The sequence below is a fragment of the Antechinus flavipes genome, chromosome 1 (assembly GCF_016432865.1).
Source record: "Antechinus flavipes isolate AdamAnt ecotype Samford, QLD, Australia chromosome 1, AdamAnt_v2, whole genome shotgun sequence".
Taxonomy (NCBI): Eukaryota; Metazoa; Chordata; class Mammalia; order Dasyuromorphia; family Dasyuridae; genus Antechinus; species Antechinus flavipes.
Genome location: NC_067398.1, coordinates 550,258,132 through 550,281,807, shown reverse-complemented (window position 1 = coordinate 550,281,807; position 23,676 = coordinate 550,258,132). Strand labels below are relative to the sequence as shown.

The following is a 23,676-nucleotide window of genomic DNA, read 5'->3' as shown; positions in this document are numbered from 1 at the left end:
GGAATATAGAAGATGGAGTATCTGGTGCAGGTAAAATAATTAGACTGATTTGATTAGAATGTAGAATGCTGATGTGGGAAATCAATATGGAAAGATAGATTGGAACCAAATTGTGAAGGGCTTAAATGTCAAGCAGAATTGGTATTTGATTCTGGAAGCTATAAGAAACCTCTGAAATTTCTGAAGTAGGGGAGTGAAATAGTAAAGCTTGTGGTTTAGGAATATTAATTTCATAATTATCTGGAGAGACTGGCAAGAGATTATGAGAGTCTGAATGAGGGTGGAGAGAAGCAGATAGATGGGAGAAATGTGCAAGTAGAAACAACAAGGCTTAGTAATTTATTGGCTATGAGGTTTGAGAGAGGGAAGTGTTTAAGATGATGTGGAAACTGTGAGCCTGGGTGACTGTAAAGATGATGGTAGATCCCTCTGCAGAAATTGGAAAGTTTGAAAGAGGATGGGGTTGCAAGTGCTGTTTTGGACATGCTGAAATTGATATAGTTTTTGGACATTTAGATGAAGATGTCTGGCTGGAAGTTTACAATATAGGGCTTGGGTTATGAAGGGGAGGTGAAGGCTGAATAGAGATTGATAAAATGAACAAAAGAGAGTGCAAAGAGAAGAAGAAAAGACCCTAGAATACACTTTCGCATTAAAGGCAGTACATGACTCAGAAAAAGAGATAGATAGATAGAGGGAAGGAGGGAGGGAGGGAGGGAGAGAGAGAGAGAGAGAGAGAGAGAGAGAGAGACAGAGACAGACACAGAGACAGAGATAGAATGATTGATGGAGCAAGATTCTAGAGTGGGAGGTAGGATTGGATAGAATTGAGGGCACAATTGTGTTTTTTTTTTTTTTTTACATCTTCAGGTTATTAGCAATCTTCATAGGAATTATTGTTATGATAATAAATATGGAAAACATTTATAATTTAGCAGAAAATTTTGTGTGCTAATTTTGAGACTCACCTTCAAACTTTATTATCATCAATACTATTTATCTGTATCATCATCAGTAACAGCAATGATTATTATACAGACCTCGAAATATCCTTGAGAATTCAACCAGTAAACCAAAACATTATCTCACAGACTTTCAAAATTTTGCTCACAGTTACCAAAATACAACATATCTACATAAAAAAGTAAAAGAACAATATTTTGAAACTGATATCTCCTTATCAGATATTCTTAATCTCCAATTTACATGATGAAAAACTTCGAAAATAAAGAGTTCCAGCAGAGAAAATTAAAATCATGAAGGAACAGGCAAGGTACATATCAGTTCTGTTGTCCTTTCTGTTGCTACAGTTGTACTGAGGATTTTAGTGAACCTACCAAAGATGAACTTAGATCTTAATATTTTTATTTAACAAGACATCAGTTATTTTATCTGTCTATACAATAATCTACAAAGTATTAAGTAAAAAAGAAAATGGATATGAATTATTGAGTCATTCCACTTATTTCTATCAGAATTTTACTTAAAAGATAAGAATTTTTAGATTAAAAATAATAGTTAATAGTAATCTCTGTATCAGGTCATCAGGTCAGGCCATTTCTGAGTTCTACATATATAAAACAAGGCAAGGACAGCTCAGTGGTACAGTGTATCTGGGCTTAGAGTCAGAAAGAAAGTCCTGAGTTCAAATTTGGACTCTGACACTTACTAGTTATATGACCCTGGGCACTTAACCCAATTTGCCTCAGTTTCCTCATCTGTAAAATGAATTGAAGAAGGAAATGGCAAACCATTCCAGTATGTTTGCCAAGAAAACCCCAAAAGGGGCCATGAAGAGTCGGATATGACTAAAATGACTGAACAAAACAAAGCAAGCTTGCAGTATTAAACTTCCATAGAGAAACAAGAAGTATAATCATTTCAGGCATACTGATAGGGTTGATGGTACATCCCAGAGCATCTGTTTAACTTCCCTGGAGGGAAAGGAGAAGACTAGTAACAATTCATATTCACTGTACCCTCTAGGTACATCTATGATATGTATCATAATCATTATCAAAAAGCATATTTTAAAGCACTCTCTAAAAGTATATGACACAGTACCAGATCCCTGTATCCCATTGCTGGTAGGCCCAAATGTATAGGAAATCTCTAGATTTCCAAAGTTCCAAATCATTCTGTTGGTCATTTCTTACAGAACAAAAATATTCCATAATATTCATATACCATAACTTATTCAGCCATTCTCCAATTGATGGGCTTGCATTCACTTTCCAGTTTCTAGCTACTACTTAAAGGGCTGCCACATACATTCTTGCACATACAGGTTTCTTTCCCTACTTTAAGATCTCTTTGGGATATAAACCCAGTAGTAACACTGCTGGGTCAAAGTTTGATAATTTTTTGAGTATCATTCCAAATTGCTCTCTAGAATGGTTGTATTCATTCACAACTCTACAATACAATAATGTATCAGCGTCCCAGTTTTCCCACAACGTCCATTCGTTGTTTTCTTTTCCTGTCATCTTAGCCACGATGTATGTAGGTGTGTGGTGGCAATTTGTATTTCTCTGATCAATCGTGATTTGGAATACCCTTTCATATGACTAGAAATAGTTTCAATTTCTTCATCTGAAAATTGTCCATATTCGTTGACCATTTATCAACTGGAGAATGGCTTGGTTTCTTATAAATTAGAGTCAATTCTCTATATGTTTTGGAAATGAGGTCTTTATCAGAACCTTTAACTGTAAAAATGTTTTCCCAGTTTATTGCTTCCCTTCTAATCTTGTCTGCATTAGTTTTGTTTGTACAATTTTTTTAACTTAATATAATCAAAATTATCTATTTTGTGGTCAATAATGATCTCTAGTTCTTCTTTGGTCACAAATTCCTTCCTCCTCCACAAGTTTGAGAGGTAAACTATCCTATGTACTTCTAATTTATTTATAATCTAATTCATTTAGATCATGGACCCATTTTGACCTTATCTTGGTATACGGTGTTAAGTATGGGTCCATGCCTAGTTTCTACCATACTAGTTTCCAATTTTCCCAATAGTTTTTGTCAAATAGTGAATTCTTATTCCAAAAGCTGGGGTCTTTGGGTTTGTTAAACACTAGATTGCTATAGTTATTGACTATTTTGTCCTGTGAACCTAAGCTATTCCACTGATCAATTAGCTAGTTTCTATTTCTTATTTCTTATCCAGTACCAAATGGTTTTGATGACTGCTGCTTTATAATATAGTTTTAGATCTGGTACAGCTAGGCCACTTGCATTTGATTTTTCTTTTCATTAGTTCCCTTAGAATTCTTGATCTTTTGTTCTTCCAGGTGAATTTTGTTGTTATTTTTTCTAGGTCATTAAAATAATTTCTTGGGAGTTTGGTACAGCACTAAATAAGTACATTAGTTTAGGTAGTATTGTCATCTTTATTATTTTCGCTCAACCTATCCAAGAGCACTTAATATTTTTCCAATTGTTTAGATCTGACTTTATTTGTGTGGAAAGTGTTTTGTAGTTTTGCTCATATAGTTCCTGACTTTCCCTTGGCAGATAGATTCCCAAATATTTTATACTATCAACAGTTATTTTGAATGGAATTTCTTTTTGTATCTCTTGCTGTTGGATTTTATTATGATGTATAAAAATACTGATGATTTATTTGGATTTATTGTGTATCCTGCAACTTTGCTTAAATTACCACAAAGGCTCTTAAGGAAGTCATTATAAGCATGCAGGCTGAGCAGGTACTTTGTGGAGATTATAAAAAATATTTTTCCAGAGTGGAGGGAACCACTGAGGGATGAAGTTGGCAGATGAAAGGAGCACAATTAATTGACTGTTAAGTTACCTTCAATCATACTCTGTAAAGTTACCTTCTTTATTACTCCTGCCATGCTGGTCCTTATTCCCCACCATTACTTTTAGCCTTTCCCTTTCCCTTCATTACTCAGCATTCTCTTCTCTTTTTTTTCCCTAATAAATTTATTTATTGTTAACACACATTGCTTTATGAATCATGTTGGGAAAGAAAAATCAAAGTAAAAGGGAAAATCCATGGGAGAGATTTAAAAAAACAAAAAAAGAAGTGAACATAGTACATGTTGATTTACATTCAGTTTCTTAGTTCTTTTTTCGGATGCAGATGGCATTTTCTGCCCAAAGTCTATTGGGATTGCTTGGGATCATTGAACTACTGAGAAGAATCAAGTTTTTCATAGTTGATCATGGCACATTCATCCTATTGTGCAAAATATATTCCTCGTTCTGCTTGTTTCATTCAGCATCAGTTTGTGTAACTCTTTCCAGGCCTTTAAAAAAATTAACTTGTTCATCATTTTTTATAGAACAATAATATTCCATTACCTTAATGTATCACAACTTATTCAGCCATTCCCTAAGTGATGGGCATCTATTCATTTTCCAATTCTTTACTACCACAAAAATAGCTGCTACAAACATTTTTGCACATGTTGTCCTTTCCCCTCCTTTATGATTTCCTTGGGTTACAGACCCAGCTACAGTTTTATAGCTCTTTGGGCATAGTTCTAAATTGTTCTCCAAAATGGTTAAATCATTTCATAACTCTACCAACAATGCATCAGTATCCCAGTTTTCCCATAGCCTTTCCAATATTTATCATTATCTTTTCCTATTATCTTAGCCAATCTGGTAATTGGCTAAGGTGATACCTCAGAATTGTTTTTAATTTGCATTTCTCTAATCAATAGTGCTTTAGAGCATTTTCATATAATTATAAGTATCTTTAATTTTCTCATTTGAAAATTGTCTGTTCTTATCCTTTGACCATTTTTCAATTGGGGAACGACTTGTTTCTTTTAAATTTGACATAGTTCTTTATATATTTTAGAAATGAGACCTTTATCAAAAACAGTGATTTTAAATTTTTTCAAGCTTTGTGCTTCACTTTTAATCTTATTTCTGTTGGTTTTATTTGTGCAAAACCTTTTAAATTTAATGTAATCAAATTTGTCTATTTTGCCTTTCATAATGTTCTTTAGTTCTTCTTTGGTCCCTCTTCTCTTTTGAAGTACACTTAATTGAAATTTTCCATTCATTCCAAATTATTGTGACTGTAGAAACCCTCAAATCATTCATGTTCTTTTTTTCTTTTTCTCTATCCTTAACACTGACTTGATTTTTTGTTTATATAGATATATATTTACATATACATATATAAATTAATATTTTCCAGTTACATGTAAAAAAAAAAAAACTTTGTGAGTTCCATGTTCTCTCACTTCCTCTCTCTTTCCCCTCCTCCTTCCTTCCCACATTTAGAAGGCTCTTGTTCATTTTTCAAAAAGTTCATCACCTGGCTTCCTATCTTCCTTTTCTCCCTAACTCCTATCCTTATAATAGGAAACTTTAATATTCACATATATGCTCCCTCAAATTCCCTATCTTCCAATTTCTCATCCTTCTTAAATCCCATGACCTACTCCTTCATTCTATTCCATCTACACATAAGGTAGTTATACATTGAATCTCGCCATTTTTCAGAAGTGTTCCTTGCTTAGAAACTGACATTCAGGGGCAAGTAGATGGCAGTGAATAAAGCACCAGCCATGAAGTCAGGAGGACTTGAATTCAAATCTGGCCTCAGACACTTAACACTACCTAGCTATGTGACCCTAGGCAAGTCACTTAACCCCAATTGCCTCAGGAAAAAACAAAAACAACAAACTGACATTCATCTAGCTGCCCATATTACCTCTTTTATGACTTTACTTTTTTCCTCCTCAAACATTAATTATACAGTAATTAGATGTTGTAACTATTTCCTCTGCTTTTGAATTCCTTGCCTTCTTGTTCTCTGCTATAACTCTTCACATACTATACCACAACTCTGTTTTATTCCCCCTACCCATTTCCTTTCATCCTACTAATTAACTGCTGAATGTGATCCGACAAAGTCTTAGACCACCTCTGATTTACTTAAAGTTGCAGTTCAAGCTCCATCTTGTATGCGAAAACTTTTCTGATTTCTTCAACTGCTAGTGCCATTCATCCCAAATTGTTTCATATTCTTGACTCCACTAGGCATGGAGTTGAGAACACCTGAGTTCAAATCCTATTTCAGATATTTACTAGCTGTGTGACCTTGGAGAAGTCACTTAACCTATTTTCCTCAATATCCCTTTCATCAGTCATCTTTCCATTTAAAAAATATTTTTATTTCTTTTACTTCCCTGTATTTTGAGAGCCCTTTCTGCTTTTCCAACTGTGTAGTGTTCTTTTCTTCCCAAGAACTTGGGAAAAAGTCAAGAGGTAGAGAGTTTATAGTTGCCAGATATATTTCTGGGATCCAGACATTCTGTTTTATTGTGTCTGAAACCTACATTAAAGTAACATCAATGGAAATGAAGACTGTTAGCGATATGTAATTCTCAGCCAAAAAATGACAAATTAAAAGTGTAAAGTTTTGATTTGAGATAGCAAAAATTCTCCCAGTGGCATGTTCTACACACTCACACACAAATTAAGTGTCTATTTAATTCCCTTGCAGAGTAGATGATTCAGTCTAATAAAACATTTAACAAAATGCCTAGTCATTATGCATCCAACTGTGTACCAAAATTTTTGCTCTGATTGCTCACTCTTGCATATAACTTTAGTCCCAAAGCCCATTGGTATGAGACTCTATCCCCATTGGTGGATATTGATGCCATGAGCCTTCATGAAAGGCATCATAGAGTTGGCAAGAGCAAGAGAGAAGAAATGGTCTCTTCCATTTTTGTGGGCTCTTGACATTTTTGTACTTTGCTGTTGCTTCTACAGCTTCTGACTTCCAGCTTTGGGAGGAATGCATTTCAGATTGCTGAAGGGAGAATAAGACTCTGGAAGAAGTTGACATAAGAAGAACTGGTAGTCTCCATCTTATCCCTATCTTTACCTTGTCATGTTCTTCCTTTCTCTTTCCTTATCTCTTCTCTTTTCTCTTTCCCTTCCCTTTCAGGGAATTTTCCTTGGATGTAATAGGGCACTCTCTTGCTTGAGCTGAGTTACCTTGCTCCCAAAGGAAGAGCTACTTTACTCTATATGATCTGATGTGTGTGTGTGTGTGTGTGTGTGTGTGTGTGTGTGTGTGTGTGTGTGTATTCTCCTATAGATACTTTCTCTAATTTGTTTTGCTATTGACTTGAATAAATGGATTTCTTTGCTACTTCCTGCATGTGTTCATTGTGGAATTTGTATTTGGTAGAATTGGAATCAAGCCTTAGATGTAAAGCTTGGATATAGTTGCCATTACTGGATAGCAATCATGAAAATGACATCCCATAGACTAGTCATATTTTAGGAAGCAGATAGATATAATTCTATCCCGGTACCTTCTCTTTGAGGAAAATAGAGTTGTCAAACTTCTGGCTCCAAACTCTTTTCCCTTCTTGGCAAGAAATGAAATTTCCCTTGAAGAAGGGTGGGAGGAAAAAAAGCTAGAGATGTCTTTTCTGTCTTCTTTGAGCCACACAATGACACCCTCGTACCATATGTGGGGAACAGTTTTTATGACATGTAACTGATTGCCAAGGAAGGAGACCCTCTAAAACAAAGTAACAAAGAACCATGATGGTAGTAATAATATTTCAGTTTAGGTTTTGGCGTTACCACTAGTTAACTCTGTGGTCATGGATAAGTAACAACTTTTATGGGTCATTTCCTCATTTCTCAAATGAAAATATTGGATTAGGTAGATTGTAAAGGCAGAGGGGAACTAGAATAGAGGAGATACACTTTTATTCCATGTAATGTTATAGTGAGTGTGTTTTCTTTCCCCCTGTTAAATGCTGATGACCCAAACAGCATGGAATTCACCTACACCTTTCAGGTTATATGCATGAGCCAAGATTTTTCATCCCTTCCTTGGGTCCTGCCTAAGGGAGACTGCCCACTTGTGGCATCTAACCTGGGGACTCCAACCACGCTGGATCCCCAGGAAATATCAGTAATGATGGCATTGAATACTGGCCACCATTGTCCTCTCCAGCAGCTATACCCTATCTCCCGAGAGTAAACTCAGTCCTGGTATCTTTTCTCCTTTACTTTCTCTTTCCCAAGTGACTATGGGACCTTACTTCTATAATTAAATTTCCTTCTTCCTTATGCTTTTCCTTATATTTTTTGATGTTCGCTGAATCCTGACTTCATTCTACATCATATCTCTTGACATCCTCTTCAAGGCTGATGATTCTTGCTATTGTATTGTGTGGCTCAGAATAATGAGTGGTCACCATTTAATAAAAAGCTGGAGAGATCTCTAGGAGATAAGCAAAAGTTTATTGTATGTTCTCATGAGAAGTGGGTGTCCCTCCTATCAAGCAAGCAATTGAAAGGGGGAGGCACCTTTTGGAACAAGTTTTACACTTTAAATAGTTCCTAATGTAAATACTCCTCTCACCACTGACCATCATCCTCATTGGCTTAGGGTCTTACATTCTAAATTCAGGAACTACCCAAGAAATTGAAGTTGGCCAATAAGTATATAGTTGCCCATATTTGATTGAAATAAGGAGAAAATTATATTGTGGGAAGATAGTAGGAAGGGGACTTAGATATGCTCTTGAGTCAATGCTCAAGGACCTTCAGGCCTACTCCAACTCTGAAGTAGATGAAACCTTACTCGATTTTCACAACTGTCTTGAGAGATCTCACCTCATCTCGTTCAGTATCCCCTAATAGAGTTCCAGAGAAGGAATTTTCAAATCCTTCTTTTGCCACTATCACTCAGCAAATGCCTCTCTTTTAAATTTCATTCCATTCTATTCACATACTTTAGATATTTTATATTGTCCTCTATGGTCCAACAGGTCACTTTATATTTTTTCTAAATTCACTATCTGGCTCACAAATTTCTTTTCCTTGTTCTCCCATTTTCCCAACTGCCCTTATTCTTATGATTTTTATCTCCCTTCTTCCTTAGCTGTTCCTTAGACTGCTCATATTTTAGAATTATTCTCATGTAAGTGAGCTCAATTGTCCCAGATCTTGGAATTCTCTCGTTAAAGCTCTGTCTAGCTGTAAAATTCTTTGATTCTTTTTCCTATTTCTCTCTAGAGAGACTGTGTATTCTCTATGCAAGTCTATTGGCACCAGTTCTCAAGGTGAATTAAACTGTTAAGCAATGAATTTGCTTGCTATTTTGATGTGAGAACAATCTAATCATTGATCCCTAGATGGAAGGAGTCATTGACTTCACACCAGAACTCTGCTATAATGGATATTGTTTTTCTAAGTTCTCTTTTGTAGCAACTATTTCTGTTGCAGTCTCCTGATCAATAAATAATGGTGCATAATGTTTTCTTACTTGGAGATGTAAAGTTTCATATATACTTAGTCTCCTTATTTCATCAAATATTTTTGTTGTTCCTTACTTTTCTTTTCATTTTTATGATGTCTTTTTTATGTCTTTCCTTCTCTTCTGATATGACTAAGGCTAACATTGATTTTGTACTATAGTCACATAAAATCTCTTGTGATAAAATGAGTAAGATGAAAAAGCAGGAGAAGAAACCATATATTCTGCTTTGTCAGAATACAAGTGTCTCTCTCTGTGTACCAGTCTCTTTAAAAAGAGTGATTTGATAAAAGATGCATATAAGCAAATTGTTAGCTAAGCCATATTTTAAACATACAAGGAAAGCCAGCTATTTAAAGTCAGTTATTAATATAAAATATTTTCCCTTGATTTAATGTTTTATTTATTGGAATTTTTGTCTACTGGATTAAAAAAGTGTAATAAATGCTTTACTTCTTATGCCTGGAAAAGAGTACAGAATATTCCCACTTAGGCATGCATTGAGTGTTTGCAGGGGTATACATATATCCTCCCACTAGAATGTATATTCTTTGTGATCCTAGGCCTATTTCATTCATATATGGCTCATATTTTTTGCATGCTTGTGCTTCTAGAACAAAAACAACAATAATAACAGACTAGTTGGGAGGCTATTACTTCTTATTTAAGCCATTGTAACAGTTTCTTACCTGGCATTTATGCCCAGGCTCTTTTTTTCCCTCCAGTTTCTTCTATACAATACCAATTAAATGAATATTTTTTAAATAACTTTTTATTGATAGAACCCACGCCAGGGTCATTTTTTTACAGCATTATCCCTTGTACTCACTTCTGTTCCGATTTTTCCCCTCCCTCTCTCCATCCCCTCCCCCAGATGGCAAGCAGTCCTTTACATGTTGAATAGGTTACAGTATATCCTAGATACAGTATATGTGTGCAGAACCGAACAGTTTTCTTGTTGCACAGGGAGAATTGGATTCAGAAGGTATAAATCACCCGGGAAGAAAAACAAAAATGCAAGCAGTTTATATTCATTTCCCAGTGTTCTTTCCTTGGGTGTAGCTGCTTCTGTCCATCCTTCATCAATTGAAACTGAATTAGCTCTCTTTATCGAAGAGATCCACTTCCATCAGAATACATCCTCAAACAGTATCGTTGTTGAAGTATATAATGATCTCCTGGTTCTGCTCATTTCACTTAGCATCAGTTCATGTAAGTCTCTCCAGTCCTCTCTGTATTCATCCTGCTGGTCATTCCTTATAAACAAATCTTTTAAGTCATGACTCTGTTCAGATTTTTTTGTGCTAATAAAACCCTTAATGATTCTCCATGGCTTACTGATTTTTTTTTCAATTTGTAATGAGCTTTATCTTAAAGCTTAATTTATTTTAATGATTTCTCTTTACTACATTCTTCCTGCTATTAAAACAAAACAAAACAAAACAAAATTCTTATAACAACTATGCATTGTTGAGCATTGCTTCCTGACCTAACACTAAATGGAATGGTATGTTCTGGCCAGAATTTGGAGGAATTTATATATCACTATAAGAAATTTTAACTTATCTCCTGTAGTTTCCTAATGTGTATACTATACTCCAGACAAACAACTATTTCCTGTTTTTCAAACACATTCTACTTTTGGTGGGGAGATAGAGGAGGCAATCAAGGGTTAAGTGAGTTGTCACACAACTAATCAGCATCCAAGGCCAATTTTGAACTTGGTTCTCTTGACTCCATTGTGTCACTTAGCTGCCCTTACATTTCACTTTTTTGTCCATGCTAAGTGAGCATACATTGTTTCTTCTATTGGAATATCCTTCTCTTTTCAACTCTTCCTATTTAAATACCACTTTTCCATTAAAATTCAGCTCAGCTGCTAACTCCTTTATTAATTCTTCTTTTGATTTTGTTTCTCATTGCCTAGACATGATTATTTTTTCACCAAATGTTTATTTTTTAGCTTTTTATGTATAATATTCTCTCTCTCTCTCTCTCTCTCTCTCTCTCTCTCTCTCTCTCTCTCTCTCTCTCTCTCTCTCTCTCTCTCTCTCTGTGTGTGTGTGTGTGTGTGTGTGTGTGTGTGTGTACTGAAAATTGGTGCCAAAGGGCTGGCATTGTTGAATGAATACAAAAATGTGACAAATAGTCCCATAAGAATAATATCAGAAGAGCTAAATATCAGAATTGACTGAAGCTGGTCAGGAAAACAAAACAAAAAATGTTTTTTTCATTTTTAAAAAAACCTTTATTGGGAAAAGAGGAAAAGAATAAAAGGAATAGGACAGGACTGCGATTCAGAGTAGATGGATGAAAACTGATAATCCTTTTCTTCACATTAACTAAGTCTCTTAATTTTCAACTTTCATGATCTTTATTTATTCAAACTTTTTGACCTCTTAGTAGTATTTTTCACAGTTGACCAATCTTCTAAACATTTTTTCCTCTTGGTGATGTCATCAGATCTCATGGGTTTAATTATCTCTCTGCATATGATTCCTCTATTTATATATCCAGCCATGAGCTCCAGTCCTTCATCACCTTTCCATTGGTCATTTTAAGAATGAAGGACAAACAACAACTGGACATTTCAAACTACATTTCTGTAAACATTGAGAACTCAATACATCTTAAAAAAAACCCCAGAACCCAATATTTTTCCCTATAGATACTTCTAAACTATACTGTTTTTCTCAAGGGCATCATAATCATTTCAGTCACTTAGTTCGCATTGAGAACTCAATATATTTAAAAACAGAATCCAATATCTTTCCCCACAGATATACCTTCCAAGTAACATTGTTTCTCTCCAGGGCACCATCATCATTTCAGTCAATTAGATTCAGGAGCCATCTCAATCCCAGTAACCTGTTATACACAGTTGTCAAATATTACCAATTCTATGTCTGTACCATCTGGTTCCAAGACTGGCTGTGTCTTCTGTTGTGCCCCTCAGTTGTCCTTTCAGGGCATAAGGAGGAGTTTACTTTTCTCCTTGCTCTTCAGTGCCACTTTATTCAATGGCACCTCTACTCCCTATACATCTGTGCCCTTCTCTCCACTGAAATACTCAAAACCCTCGCTTAAACTTTCATTGCCAGTGGTCTGTACTATTACTATAGCCTCCAAATTGACCCCCGTGTCTTAAATCCCTTCATGTTCCATTCCATCCTCCATTTTTTAAAAGCATAGGTTTGACCAGGTCACTTTCCCTGTTTGCAGACAATATTTCTTTTTTTTTTGTATCATTTCCCGCCCTTGAAACATTCTCTTCTTAAAGGTCCTTTGCTTCAAATAATATGTAAAAGCTCAGGTCAAGTTCCCTCTTCTCTAAGAAGCCCTTCCTTAGCCTTATTTGTTTCCTAAATATTACATTATATAAATATTATGTTTATATTTGTGTGTTCATTCCCTAAGTAGGTCTCTGATCTTGGAGACAGATTTATTTTTTCTTTTGTAACTATAATACCTAGAACATGATGATTATTTGATAAATGCTTATTGATTGGTTGATTTAGGTAGTCCAGAACTGTTCAACTCTTATTTCACCTCTGTTTTCTCTTGGTCTTTGGTCTATAAGAGACAGAACAAAAATATTTGAAGGAATATGCTAAAAGTAGATAAAAAGAAAATCAGACTGCTCACTTAGCCTTTATAAGACCAAGTAATTTGGCCCCCATGAACTTGCAATCTTAAGTAAAACTGATGAAGTTGGCTGCTATACCTGTCAATGATTTATTTTTTAATTCAAGTAGAAGGAATATAGAAATACAAAATAAAAAGTAAAAATATTTTTAAAAATCCCATTTTATATATATCTTGAGAGACACTATGGAATAGTGACTCAAGAGGTGGCCTTTGAGGCAGGAATACTGAGTTCAAGTCCCACTTATCAATGTTCTTTGAAATAGAGTGAAAAATGGGAGAAGTATTGGAGAAATGAAAACTAGGAAATATCTTACCAATTTTCAAAAAAAAGAAAAGAGAATGGAGACTAGATTTTGAGTTCTTGCAAAATTATAGCGCATATGATGACAAAATATGGCTTTATCAAGAACTTATCATACTATATTAATCTTTTTTCTGGTAGATTTTAGCAAAGCAGTTCTTATGGTCGAGATGAAGAGATATTGTTCCCACCAATTAGGTGGATTCAAGAGTGTTTATTAATGATTTTATTTGGAAGAGAGCTCTAGAAGAATGCCCCAGAGCCCTGTACTTTGCCTTGTGCTGTTTAATATTTTTTAATGAATGATTTGTAAAAAGGCACAGGTGGAATAATTGTTAAATCTGAAGTTGACACAAAACTGGAAGAAAATAATTAGCATAATGGATGCCAGAGTTAAGATTTTAAAAAATTGAGAAGATATATCATTGAGCCTAATCTAATAAGAGGAATTTCAAAAGAGACAAACAAATTCTTGCACTTGGATTAAAAATAATCCTGACCATTACATTTAAGGAAAGACATCATTAACCTTGAGTGTCCACAGGAAGACAAGCCAAATTGGTGATGGATCTTTGATTCTGTGCTATATAAGGGTCACTTTAAGAGGGGATGATCACTGAACAAGTATTTGAAGAACTCTCACCTGTTGATCAATTCTTTCAGCCTTAACTGATTCTTTGTGACACCATTTAGGTTTGTTTGTCTGTCTGTTTTTTTGGCAGAGATGCCGGAGTTGTTTGCCATTTCCTTCTCCAGTTTATTTTACAGATGAGAGACTGAGGCAAATAGGGTTAAGTGTCTTGTTCAGGGTCACACAGCTAACAGATTTGTACTCAGGTCCTCCTGATTTCAGGTTCATCTATCCATTGCACCACCTAGATGATAAGCTAGTTAAGAATAATGACTCTAATTTATTGATCTCTCAATCCCCCAAAATGCCTTACATATAGTAGCTATGTAGTAAGTACTTGAATCAAAGAAAGTGACTTGCTGAAGATCACATAGCTTGTTTCTAGCATGGTAATGATGAACTAAAAAATAAAGTTTTTCTGATTTTTAGTCTAGTGCTCTTCTTTTAAAGGGGTTCTTTAAGGATGTCCTTTGCTGTTAACTTTTCAATATTGTTCTAGCAGTTTTAACAAGAGTTCCGAGACAGTTTGGGATTTCTTTTCCCTCACATTCATTCTCAGGGGGGTGGGGTGGGAGAAGGCAGGGGATCTTTTGATAGTGGCACAGGTTCTGTCAATAGAGGTTGAAGTTATCTATGTTTGTTTATCAAAAATATATTAGGGCAATTTAGTCACAGTCAAAACAGTTTTGTTTCATTTCCCAAAAGTATATTTGATTATATGATTCCAACAAGTTTAGTTACATTATATTTTTGAAAAGAAAAATCTGAATCACCAAATGTGGAAATTTTTTTCTCTCTCTTGAAAGTCTTTATGAATTTTTATTGTTAAACAAAACATCTTTCTTAGCTCATTGCCTTTGGTACAGATATTTTGTTAGGCAAAATTGGCAGGTTGAATTACTACATCCTCATATTATTAAATTGGGGGAGGGTGTCATTGCTTGTTAAAATGGGAGGCAGAGTATATGGGAAGCTAGCTTCAGATTCAGGAAGATGTACTCAACACCCTTTGCTTATACACACCAACTCTGAGATCTAGTACTTAGGAATCTCTCCAGACCTGCAGAGAAGGTGCTGATCTGCATTAATAAGAGGGTGTTACCTCATACTGGAATTTCCAGTACTAATGAAGTCATAGGTCCAGCTCCAGTCCTATTTGCTTAAAACAAATGATTAATAATATTTGTGGAGCCTGTAATTAAAAGTGAGCATTCAAAACTGAAAGGTCCTTCTCTTATCATTGCGATTACTTGACTTCACTGACCATTCTTGTTTCTCTTTCTTTTTCCTTCCTTTTAAATTCAAACCATCATGATCTCTTTCTATTCATTGCCACCATTTCTTTTCTGTCTGTTACAGTTTGATTTATATCCTCATGATAGCTTCAATTATGTTTACCAAGGAGTTCCTTTGGGCCAAATCTAGAAACTCTCTATCATGTTTATCCTTCTTGACATGCCTACTGTTTTGTAAAGTGTTGACTATCTCCTTTTTTTGTTTCCCTTGGAGATTTTTTTTTTTCTGATCTTGTATTCAGAGACAAGTTGGTTTACTCTCCTTGTTCTCTTCCCATTTCTTAAATTACTCTTTTCTTGTTGACTTCTTTTTTCCCTTCTTTTTTTGCATCACTTAAGTTATTTTTCAGGTGGGTATTTCATTCTTTGTGTCCTGCCCCTCAAATCTTATTTCTACATATCTGGTATTCCTCCCTAAATTCTTGTCTTGGGAAGCTTTCCTATTTTATTTTCATAATAAATACATAATAAGTACATCTCTTCTTCAGTTCCATATTTCTTATCAACTAGAAGAAAACCCTTTCCTTGAGATGTTGTTGTTCCCTAAAATAAAACTTGCTAAAAATAGAGTGAAATGCACCTTAACCTCCTACCAACTGATTTCCAAGTATTTATCTCCTCTTATTTTTTAAATTATGCTTCTAGTTGCTTTAGGCAAAAAGAACTTTTTGCTTTCTAGATTTGGAATCTAGGTGATATGACTTTTAATCGGTGACTTCTAAAAATGTTCTTAAATATATTCTTTTTTCACTTTAGTTAAGAATAAAAAATTAGCCCTTGCATATTAGAAGCAGTGTATACTATTTTCTTTTGTATACAGTGCTTATTAGATAACCACAGAAGACCTTGAAGAGTAACTTGCATCTATCTTCCCTAGCATTTAATATCCTTTCTTCCTAACAAATAACCTTTTTAAAGTCACATTAAGAATATATTGAGAATTTTTACTTCAGTTCTAGCCCACACAGTTGAATATATGTAAGTCAATATATCACATCCTATAACTTTGTTTCAAAGTAAAAAGGGGATTAAAAATTGACATCAATATGTCCATTAAAAAAAGCTTCCCATATGGTAGATTTTTCCCCTGAAGTTGGGACATTTGTATATAAGTTTGAAAGACTTATTAGCACAACAAATTTATTATTTATTCTATTTTCTCTCCTTCCCCAGGTCTATGTGTTACTAGTTGGAATAATTCATTAGCAGAATTACTCATTACTTGACAAATCAGAGCACAGTTGGATTTTGGTAAGTATAAATCTACCATTGTTTGGGAGCTATGTTGATGAACACCAATGATTTGCACACACACATATACACACAATACACACATGTCTGTGTATAGACACAGACACATTATATATAATATATACATATATGTATATACATATATGCATATATAAAGAAAGTAAAAATTGACCAAAATATTTTTTAAGCATTTGAGATAAGAATATTTTGATTTGTTTTTTATTTTGTTTTAGTGCATTGATGTGTCTTTTCTTTACTAAATGATTTTGCAAAGTGCATCTGCATATGTTTTTGTTATAGATATTATGGATAGCGATTTTCCTCCAGTTACATTTGACACATTTTTTTACATTGTTTTTAAAACTTTGGATAGTGATTTTTAAAATACAGATTTATGAAACTGACATCCAAGAAAATCAAGACATGGCTTTTTTTCCCCTTATATGTGAAAGACTATAGAATGCACAGAGGAAAATAATGGAATCTGAATTAGAGTTGGAAGTGTTGTCATAGATCATTTAATCCAGATTCCACAAAATCACTTTTATTGGAGGGCACGTCAGGGGCTCTGTAGTTACCATAGCATAACAGGTATATTCTTTTTAACATCCATAAACAAGTACCCATCCAGTTTCCATTTGAAGATATCCAATGATAGAAAACTTACTGATACCTCAGGCATTTGTTGATAGATTTGATTGATAGGAAATTTTCCTCTATAATGAACTATAATCTTCCCCATTGCAGTTGATACTAGATGTTTCTGGTTCTGCTTTCTGGGGTTGAGCAGAAATATTGAATCCCTTTTCTTCATAATTGCTCTTTGGAAACTTGAAAACAATTATCATATTTAAGTCTAAGGAGTCTTTTATTCAGATTATATATTCCCTAATCCTTTAACCAGGGTTTATCCCAGTATGTTTTTAAGTCTTGTTCTGTTTACCCTTCAATGTGCTACTTTGTCAATACTCTTGAAATGTGCTGTTCACTTCTGAACAAAATGCTGATGAGATGTGACTAGGGTGGAGTACCATGAAACTCTGTCATTATGGGTATCTTTTCTTAATTTAACCTAAAAACATGCTAGCTCTTTTGGCTGCCAAGTTATGTTGTTAATATAGTGATCTTGCAGTCCTTTAAAAAATCCCACATGTTTTCTTCATGAATTCTTTTTTAACCATTACTTTCCAATTCAGTTTTAGACAGTTGGTTTTTAAACCAAAATGAAGGACTTGCTATTGTTTAACTTTTGTTAATTCAATCTGTTTTTTATTAACCCTGAAGCATTTTCTCATATCTGATTTGGATCATTTATTAGGAAACCTTCCTTACTTTGTGCTGTTCACAGCTTTGAAAAGCCTGCCATCTATGCCTTCATTTAATTCATTGATAAAGCTCTTGGCTTAAATTGGGTCAAGGTTGGATTATTAATATATGATGATCACTTTTTGAGTTAGCTTACAAATTCAGTTCCCAAACTACTTATGTTTATAATAATATAGTATAAAGCTCTCCAGCTTGTCCATAATTATCAATATCAGTTCCCATTCTGGTATGCCCCCCAATGTTCACTGTTAATTGCCATTTAAAAAAATTTATAATAGTTTTTCCATTTCAAAATACATGCAAAGATAGTCTTCATTCACCCTAGTAAAACTCCATGTTTCAAATCTTTCTCTTTCCCTTGCCCCTCTCCTCTCTCAGATAGTAAGCAATCCAATATAGGTTAAATATGTGCATAAAATAAAATCTAAACATATTTCCACATTTATCATGTTGCACAAGAAAAATCAGATCAAAAAGGAAAAAAATAAGAAAAAAGCAAGCAAACAACAAAAAAGATGAAAATACTATGTTGTGATCCATATTCAGTCCCCATGGTCCTCTTTCTGGATGCAGATGGCTCTCTCTATCACAAGTCTATTGGAATTGGCCTGAATCACCTCATTGTTGAAAAGAGCTAAATCCATCCCAATTGATTATCACATAATCTTGTTGTTGCCGTGTATAATATTCTCACTTCATTCAGCATCAGTTCATGTGAGTTTCTCCAGGCCTCTCTGAAATCATCTGTTGATTGTTTCTTATATATGGTATACATGGTATATACCATAACATATTCAGGCATTCCCCAACTGATGGGCATCCACACAATTTTCAGTTCTTTGCCACTACAAAAAGAGCTGCTACAAATATTTATGCACATGTGGCTCCTTTTCCCTTTTTTATGATCTCTTTGGATACAGACTCAATAGTGACACTCCTGGATCAAAGAGTGTGCACAGTTTGATAGCCCTTTGAGTATTAACTGCCATTGTTTAATTTCCCAATTCCATTTAGCTAATTCATATCGATTAGCTTTTACAAAAGGGTATTCACCACTTTGCAAGAGCAGATGTATAATCATTTCCTTTCAATACCTTTGGACACACACTTATAAGATACTACCTTGATCTCTGGGGAAGTAGGGCTCAGGCTTAATGCAGTGTCTACATAACATGATCCTACCAAGCTCATGTTCATATAATAAGAGGCAAAGAATCGAGGCCCCAACTGTCTCCTTTTATAATATTAGGCCAAATGACTGGTCCTTGCTGATGAGCCCTTGTGGAATGCTCCTCAGTTTTGTCCAGAAACTATTTAGTTGTCCATCTCTTCATTATTAGCAGACCCAAATCATATACAGAATATCTAATTGAACTCAGTCAACAAGATACCTCCATTAGACATCATCATGTCTCTCTACATGGGGTATTGAATTACATTAGAATGCTGATACCTGTTCAACAGCCCTCTGTTACACTCCTATATACTGCAGCTTTCTCAGCTATTCTCTTATTGATGGGCATTTGCTATATTCAATCAGCCAATCAAGATATATTTATTAATATATCAAGATATGTTTATTAAGTGCCTGGCACTTAATATCACTTTTATCACAATTAATATCACAGGCACTGTGATAGGTGCTGAGGATACAAAGGAGATAATTCCTATTAGACTTAAGTTTATATTCTAATGATAGAGATATCAAGTGTGTGTGTATCTATGTGTGTATAAATATGAAGACTATATATAATATTAATGTATAGAAAATCACTAAATATAAGGTAATTTGGGAGGGAGGGCACTAGCATTTAGGGAGAATCAGGCAAACATTCATGAAGAGGATGGTATCTGAACTGCAATGTGAAGGAGGAGAGACTGTGAGGTAGAAGTAAGGGGATGGCCAATGCAAAGGGACAGAGAAGGGAGATATAACATTACATATGAAGATTAGAGAGACCGCAACTTTGGCTCAGAGTGTAGGAGGGGGGGAGTAAGATGCAGTGAGTCTAAAGAAATACATTAGTGCTAGGCTGTGTAAGGCTTTAAAAGCTAAAAAGTAAAGTTTATATTTTATCCTAGAGGCAATAAGTATCTACTGGAATTAGAGAAGTCACATGGTAAGGTCTGCACTTATGAAAAATTACTTTGGCAGAAGTATATAGGAAAGAATGGAATGGGGAGAGACTTGAGAGGCTAAGTAGGAGGAAGCTGTTGCAATAATCTAGGCAAGAAGTGATGAGGGCCTGAAATAAGCTATGTGAGTGGAGAGAAAGAATCTGATGCAAGATATGGTCATGAAGGTAGAAATGGAGAGATTCAGCAACCAGTTGGGTTGGGACGAGAGACAATGAAGAGTCTAAGATGATTCCAAGATTTCAGATTAGTGGGACATGAAAGGATGGTGATCCTATTGACAGAGATAGAAAAGTTTGGAAGAGGGACATGTTTTAGGGAAAGAGAATGAGTTAAGTTTTGAATATATTGTTTTAAGGTCATCTGGTCTGAAATATCAGATAGTAATTAGTGATGTAGACTGAAACTCAAAGTAGAAATGGGCTAGAAATATGTGTATACACACACACATATGTATATGTATATACATACACACACATATAGGAAGAACATTCCCACATTTAGGAGGAGAACTAGGAGACAGTATTGTTAGTGAAATCTAGAGAGGAAAGAGGTTTCAGGTATAGTCAATGGTGTGAAATGCAGAAATTAGTTCAAAATGAATAACATTGAAAAAAATAGCTTGGCAATTAAAAGAGAGCAGTTTTAATTGACATTTAAATGGTGAGGTTGAATGTCAGATTGTGAAAGATGAAAGGAGTGAGAGAAGAGGGAATAGAAGCAATGAGTATAAACAACTTTTTAAAAATAGTATTTTATTTTTCCAATTTTATGGAAAGGCAATTTTTAATGTTAATTAAAAATTGGGGGGGATTCCAAATTTTCTCCCTCATTCTCTCCTCTCCACCTCCCAAAAAGGTAAGAATTTTAAATAGTTTTTTATATGTGTGCAATCATGTAGAACATATTTCCATATTAATTGTGTTGTATAAGAAGAAACAGATCAAAGGGAAAAAATCATGAAAAATTAAAGAAAGTAAAAAATATATGCTTCATTCTGCATTCAAACTCGGTCAGTTTTTTCTCTGGATGTGGATAGCATTTTTTATTGTGAATCTTTGGAATTGTGAAGATAACTTTGTAAAGGAATTTGCCTGAGATAGGAAGAAGAGACTTTGGATGATAGCTTAAGGGTATGGTAGGGCCTAAATGAAGCTTTTATAAGGATAAGAAGACTTGGCTGAATTTGAAAAATAACTGGGGAAGGTCTCAATAAGGAAACATTGAGAATTTGAGAAAGAAGGAGGGACTGCTTAAAGAAAAAGTTTGCTGGAGAAGATGGAAGGGCATGAATCAAGTACATAGGTAAAGCTTTGGCAAAAAGAAAGGCCACCACTTTGTCAAAGACAGGGTTTAAGGAGGAGAAAGTGAGAGATGATGTTAATGAGGTTTTAAGATTAAGAAAATGGATAGAGAGAGAGCTCTGGTCAAAGGGCCTCAGTTCAATAATGTAAGAATCATGGTCCTTAGCTGAGGTTAGGGAAGAGATGTGGGGTATTGAGAATGAAAGAGAAAGTTTGGAACACCTCTTCTGGATTATCAAATAGAGACAAATCAAAGGACTGCCTTGTTGTAACAAGAATCTAATTGAGATTATCTAACATGAATTTGTAATATACCTACTCAGCAAAGTTGTGGGAGCTTTTCTAGCCTCATGCATCTGAGTGAAGGATGTGAATAGTGGCTAATCTGGATCTGAAGTTTGGCAAGAAAAGAGTGGCAATATGATAAGAAACCAAAGGATTTAAGAGGAGAGGACTGTGAAGAATTGAAGGGAAAGAGAAAGTGGTGGCAAAGGAAGGGAAAAGGAATAAGCATTTATATCTCATCTTCCATGAGCCAAATATTGAGCTAAGCACTTTTACAGGTTATCATCATCATCATCATCATCATCATCATCATCATTATTATTATTATTATTATTATTATTATTATCACCTTATTTGATCCTCACAATAATCCTCTGAGGATAACCCTAAGTGTGAGTATTACCCCTTTTTACAATTGAAGAATCTGAGACAGAAATCAAATTTCTTGCCCAGGATTACACAAATACTAAGTATCTGAGAATGGATTTGAATTTAGCTTTTCCTTACTCCAGGTTCACTAGGTAAAATAGATAATTACTAGGGTTGAGATTAGAAAGGGAGGAAAGAGAAATTTAAGCAGGGATAAAAGCTTGAGAAAGTGTTATAGGCATAGAGGGATTAGAGACTATATGAGGATAAAGAATATATGTAAAAAGGGTGAAGGATAGGGAAAGGTGAAATGAATAGGACATTATGGCTAGATAGGAGAATGTCAGTTTCTAATTAGGGAAGTGGAATACTTGTGAACAAGGACAAAATCCATTGTTTGATCATCCCTATATTTGGTTGAATGGGAGTGAAAGTAGGATCACTGGACTTAAGGAACATGAGGAAACGTTTTCCGTTCCTTACAAGCACAAAGAGTGAACGCAGTTCTGACTATGTTGGTATATATTGGGCCTTTGCTTCTGTCTGATCTCATATTGATATATGTCTACCAGTTGAGTGCTGAGGTTGAAAGCCATTTTGGGAAGGTTCATTTTTCCAGGTCAACAAATGTGGAAAGCTTAGTTACTTATGTAATTTTAAAGTGGTATCTAAAACTGTGGGGAAAATTTGGTCATGGTTCTACCAAGAGTTTTTTTGTTTTGAGTGTTTTTCTTCAGCCCAACCTTTATTAACTCTTCCTATTTGTTGTCATATTTGTTTGCCCATTTACCTAATGTGCAGTGAAACCTCAAAATTGCTTTAATTATCGTTTGCTTATTGTGATTTGTAGCCTGTTTGCAAATGGGTCATTTATATCATGCAAATCTTTTGAACACTTTATATTATTTTATGATATATTGAATAATGGTTCTTTGAAATTTTGTATTAATTTTGTATATATCTCAGATCTCTGACTTTTTTTGTTGATTTTTTTGGATAAATTTTTGCTCATGGGGCAAATTTTTCACATTTTCTTTTAAATGGTCTGTTTTTGATTCATCTATGTTTGTTTTTTAATCTTGTGTTTTGTTGTTAAGTGCTCACAAATCCCTTTAGTTTTATTTCAAGAACCACGGGATTAGAAGGAACCTCAGGACTTTTAAAAACTAATCTATGCCTATATGGGAATGTTGTCTACAACATTCTGTATTTTTGTCAAGAATCCATGTAAAATTCATTGGATTATTAATAGCTGAATCATTGATTTGTAGCTGAAAGGAATCTTAGAGGCTATCTAGTTCTACCTTTTCATTTTCAGATGAGGAAACTGAGCCCGAGAGAGGTTAAAGGACTTGTTTAGGGATACATGGCTCACAAATATTCAAGGAAGGCTTTAAATTTAGTTCTTCCCAATTCCCAATCCAAATTTCAGTATGCTACTTCATATGCTTATATTTGTAGACTCCCCTTTTTTCTTTTTTTGAAAATAAGGACTTTTGCCCTACTCCAATTCTATGGCAATTCTTCCTCTCTCCCCCACTTTTCAAAGGTTATTTACAGTGGTTTAGTAATCACACCTATCAGTTCTATCAATTTCATAGGATGTCATTTGGCTGTGTTTGATGTCATGGACCATTGGAGGATAGTTAGCTAGGTGCCATTTCCTCATTTATTTTGGTTTGCAATACTTTGCTCTAGTTCTTTTCAATTCTATTCTTCCCATTCTGAAGACCATGCTTCTTGGTAGAGAAATGAAGCAAAGTAAGAATTCAATTGTTTTCACTTCTTTCTGTTCATCCTCAGTCACCTTCATTTGCTTCTATCTCCTATATATGGCTTTAAAAATC

General features: G+C 34.6%; 1 protein-coding gene across 1 annotated transcript in view; it reads left to right on the top strand.

The window, feature by feature from the left end:
- Positions 1-23,676, top strand: part of RNF182 (ring finger protein 182) — an 80,289-nt gene that overhangs the window by 28,523 nt on the left and 28,090 nt on the right. The window contains exon 2 of the mRNA XM_051970658.1: positions 16,332-16,409. The gene's annotated coding sequence lies outside the window, so the exon portion shown is untranslated. The remainder of the gene's footprint in view (positions 1-16,331; positions 16,410-23,676) is intronic.